Source organism: Babylonia areolata, chromosome 27, assembly GCF_041734735.1.
Source record: "Babylonia areolata isolate BAREFJ2019XMU chromosome 27, ASM4173473v1, whole genome shotgun sequence".
Taxonomy (NCBI): domain Eukaryota; kingdom Metazoa; phylum Mollusca; class Gastropoda; order Neogastropoda; family Buccinidae; genus Babylonia; species Babylonia areolata.
The window spans coordinates 34045505-34050504 of record NC_134902.1 but is presented as its reverse complement, the minus strand read 5'-3'; the positions used below and the strand labels follow the sequence as shown (position 1 = coordinate 34050504).

The 5000-nt window shown below is 44.9% G+C and overlaps 1 protein-coding gene across 1 annotated transcript in view; it reads right to left on the bottom strand.

Annotated features, from left to right (window-relative positions):
* The window catches only part of LOC143301281 (uncharacterized), a 33852-nt gene extending 31262 nt beyond the window's left edge, over window positions 1-2590 (bottom strand). The window contains exons 1-2 of the mRNA XM_076615463.1: window positions 2529-2590; window positions 1-38 (exon numbers count right to left, since the gene is read on the bottom strand). The exon at window positions 1-38 is cut by the window's left edge and continues 98 nt beyond it. The gene's annotated coding sequence lies outside the window, so the exon portion shown is untranslated. The remainder of the gene's footprint in view (window positions 39-2528) is intronic.
* Window positions 2591-5000: the final 2410 nt, after the last annotated feature.

Here is a 5000-nt window from a genome sequence, read left to right as displayed (position 1 = left end):
TCACACGGATTCTGATCGCTGATTGGCTCCTTCTCAATCTGTAATAGGTGGTAAATATTCATGAGCTGAAACCAAACTGAACGGTTTTAACTTCGATCGATTTCAATTTCTGTTCACTAGTTGGTGGAAATGAAGAGCACATGCAATACATCAGTTAAGATAAGGTAAGATAAGATAAGAATAACTTTATTATCTCCAACTGGAGAAATTTGGTCAGGCGCATTATCACAACATAGACAAGTAAACAACATGGGGACCATAACTGTAAAAGTCAACAACAGCTTTTACGAATATTACGAAGATACAAATGTAAAAAAATATATCACATACATCGTTTCATACATACATCCACACACTGCAAGTAATAACTAGTATTCTTAATGTAAAAACAGAAAGAATTCAGAAACATTATTTGAATATAATTATAAACATAGCCTACTATACTACACATTGATTATAATAGACAGATAAGAATAAAGATGAATTGCGGAAAACCACAACCAGATAATCAGCACACACCCGCACCCCCCCCACCCCCCCCCCCCCCCCCCCCCCCACACACACACACACACGCGCGCGCGCGGATTACTTGATTAAACAAGAGTAATAAACATATGTTCTCAAATAAAAGCATTTCACATATGCAGTTGCTACATCATGAGCATTTACTGCGGGAATTTGAAACTCATGTCATGCCACTCCTTCTACAGCAAATTAGAAATTCAAGACAGTGTTTTGACGCTTTTATCAATCCTCGTGGAAACCGAAGACATTGGCAGCTGGATTTAAGGTTGATTCTGATACTGCATGTCCTGCATCATCCAGTGAGCTCTTCAGGACTGCGGTTCAGCACACACACACACACACACACACACACACACACACACACACACACACACACACCACAACACAACACCACACACGCACACACACACGCACGCACACACACACACACACACACACACACACACACACACACACACACACACACACACACATGCTGTACTCTGACGTTAAAGAGCTAAGACTGAAGGTCCTGTGCCCTTTTCAACCATCGGGGCAGTGAATTATTGTCTAGAGCTGTAACTGTACATCTGTAACTGTACATCTGGAACGACCGGAACATTGCACTCGGCTCAAAGATCAGACTGATGCGTACCCTGGTGACATCAATACTCTTGTATGCATGTGAATCGTGGACCTTAACAGCTGAAATAGAAAAGAGAATACAGTCCACTGAGATGAGATGCTTTCGAAGACTCCTGGGCATCTCCTACAAAGATCATATCACGAACGAAGAAGTTCGAAACATAATCAGGCAAGTCACTGGGCCCTACGAAGACTTGTTGACCATGGTCAAGAGACGCAAGCTGAAATGGTATGGCCATGTCATGAGATCATCAGGGCTTGCCTAGACATTCCTGCAGGGCACAGTGCAAGGGGGGAGAAGGAGAGCCAGACAGAGGAAGAGATGGGAGGACAACATCCCAGAATGGACATGCTTGAGGTTTGAGCGATACAATCAGGAGGTCAGAAAACCGAGAGGATTGGAGGATGCTGGTTGCCAGATCACCTGTGGCGCCACAACGGTTCACAAGACTACGGGATAGGTGAAGGTGAAGTGCCTAGAGCTGGGTTTAGGAAGGCGGGGCCCAGTCCTCTCCTCCTACCGCCTCAACTAGCTGTACCCAACTGAAGCCAGGTAGCCATTCACACCTGGATGGAGGATAGACAATCACTTCACCCTTCACCTGGGATCTGGGATGTTGTCCTCCCATCTCTTCCTCTGTCTGCCTCTCCTTCTCCCTCCTTGCACTGTGCCCTGCAGGAATGTCTTGGCAAGCCCTGATGATCTCATGACATGGCCATACCATTTGAGCTTGCGTCTCTTTACCAAGATCAACAGGTCTTCGTAAGGCCCAATGACTTGCCTGATTCTGTTTCGAACTTCTTCGTTCGTGATATGATCTGTGTAGGAGATGCCCAGGAGTCTTCGAAAGCATCTCATCTCAGTGGACTGTATTCTCTTTTCTATTTCAGCTGTTAAGGTCCACGATTCACATGCATACAAGAGTATTGATGTCACCAGGGTACGCATCAGTCTGATCTTTGAGCCGAGTGCAATGTTCCGGTCGTTCCAGATGTACCTCAGTTTTGTGAGCGCTGCTGTCGCCTGTGGAATCCTGGAGAGCACTTCGGGTAGACAATCACAAGCAAGAGCATTTCCCAAGGACACACACATCACCATGCCGAAAGTGGGCCTCGAACCTGATCACTGGTGAACACCAAAGTCCAACGCCTAACCAATTCTCGCCTCTCTGATGTTTTAACACTGGGGGCTAAACGGGACACACAAATACAGCTGAAGCAGGTTGGGATTTAATCAATTCTTTAATCGCAGGCGACTCAGGAAACTTGGATAATGGTGTGATTTTTTTTTAAACACAAACTGCACACTGTAAACATATGTAAAACAAAGGTTTACGAGATGGAATAGATATCTCTTTTACTCACTAACAATAACTAACCTTTCCGCTCTCCCTTCCGTGAAATCCAAGGCAAACAACTGCTGGGTGGGTTCCTGGTTCCTCAGCATGGCTGTATGGAACGATCGGCAGCTTTATCAAAGGGATTTATCGCATGACATCCGCAGCATTCATCTGTGTTCGTTCGTTCGCTGTTTTGCTTTGCCAGGAAGAAGATGATTATGAACACCAGTTGCTTTCAGTTTCAGGGAAGTTTCAAAGCGTAAGGACTGATCCATATGCGCTATACCACGTCGGATTTGCAAAAACCTCAAACACTATATCTATCTATCTATCTATCTATCTATCTATCTATCTATATCTATATCTATATCTATCTATCTATCTATATATATATATATATATATATATAGTGAGGGCCTACCCGTGCAGAATGTTAATCAACAAACGACAACAATTTTACGTTTAATCCGACTAATGATTGATCCGTATTTGTTTCGTAATCAGACCTGTTTATCGCTTACAAAGGTGTATGCTGCGAATGCTAGTGCAGGGCTGTTTCTTCTTTTTTCTGGGGGTGGGGCGTGGTGGGTGGGCTGGGGGGGTGTTGGGGGGGGGGGGGGGGGGGGGAGGGGGGTAGATAGGGTGTGAGAAAAGAGTGCAGGGGTTACAAAACAGGGAGGGATCAAGTGGGGAGAGGGGATATTTTGTTTGTTATCAATGATGACACAGTTCGGAACACTTCCTCTTCTGTTCAGTTAACTCCCAACTCCACCTGTGTAAGGTCGTGTGTTTTGTGAGAGAGGAGGTAGGGTGAAGGGGGATAGTTGGTGGGGGAGAGTAGAGGTATGGGGGTTGGGGTGGAGGGGGGGGGGGCTGCAGGAATGTAGGGGAGAGGAAGGTGGGGGGGCAAGGAATGATGGGGAACGGGGTGAGGGCGGTAGTTCGTGCGCTCGCTGTAATTGGTTTCATCGATGCAACTTTATTATTATATGACAAGACGCGCCCAGAAAGAACTGGTTTGTCTTGCCTTGTCTTGTTTCGTCACTTGAACGAAGGGAGAGCTGGAACATACATACACAACGCACAGCAACAATCGTCAATAAAGACTGCCACTCACAAGGTACAGCAACAATCGTCAATAAAGACTGCCACTCACAAGGCACAGCAACAATCGTCAATAAAGGCTACCACTCACAAGGCACAGCAACAATCGTCAATAAAGGCTACCACTCACAAGGTACAGCAACAATCGTCAATAAAGGCTACCACTCACAAGGTAGCACACAGCAACAATCGTCAATAAAGGCTACCACTCACAAGGCACAGCAACAATCGTCAATAAAGGCTACCACTCACAAAGCACAGCAACTATCGTCAATAAAGACTGCCACTCACAAGGCACAGCAACAATCCTCAATAAAGACTGCCACTCACAAGGCACAGCAACTATCGTCAATAAAGGCTACCACTCACAAGGCACAGCAACAATCGTCAATAAAGGCTACCACTCACAAGGCACAGCAACTATCGTCAATAAAGGCTACCACTCACAAGGTACAGCAACTATCGTCAATAAAGGCTACCACTCACAAGGTACAGCAACTATCGTCAATAAAGGCTACCACTCACAAGGTAGCACACAGCAACAATCGTCAATAAAGGCTACCACTCACAAGGCACATCAACTATCGTCAATAAAGGCTACCACTCACAAGGCACATCAACTATCGTCAATGAAGGCTACCACTCACAAGGCAAGGCACAGCAACAATCGACAATAAAGTCTACCACTCACAAGGTACAGTAACTATCGTCAATTAAGTCTATCACTCACAAGGCACAGCAACAATCGTCAATAAAGCCTACCACTCACAAGGCAAGGCACAGCAACTATCGTCAATAAAGGCTACCACTCACAAGGTAGCACACAGCAGCAATCGTCAATAAAGGCTACCACTCACAAGTACATCAACTATCGTCAATAAAGGCTACCACTCACAACGCACAGCAACTATCGTCAATAAAGGCTACCACTCACAACGCACAGCAACTATCGTCAATAAAGGCTACCACTCACAACGCACAGCAACTATCGTCAATAAAGGCTACCACTCACAAGGCAAGGCACAGCACCAATCGACAATAAAGGCTACAACTCACAAGACACAGCAACAGTCGTCAATAAAGGCTACCACTCAAAAGGTACAGCACCTACTACCATTACTACATATCCCCCACGTAAGCTTTTTTTTTCCTTTTTTTTTTCTTCTTTTTTTTCAGCTAAACTAACCCCACTGCCACTACAAATACCACGCCCATGTGTGTCACATTTCGTCTTCTTCTTCTTCTTTTTTTTTTTTTTTTTTTTTTTTTTTAGATTTTCGGCCTGATCGGGGATCTCAACTCACTCACGTCTGGTTGCTAACTTTCTATTCTTATTCATTTCTTCACCCGCTTACCTGTAACAACACCAAAAACAAATAACATTATCATCATGAACTGTACTCAATA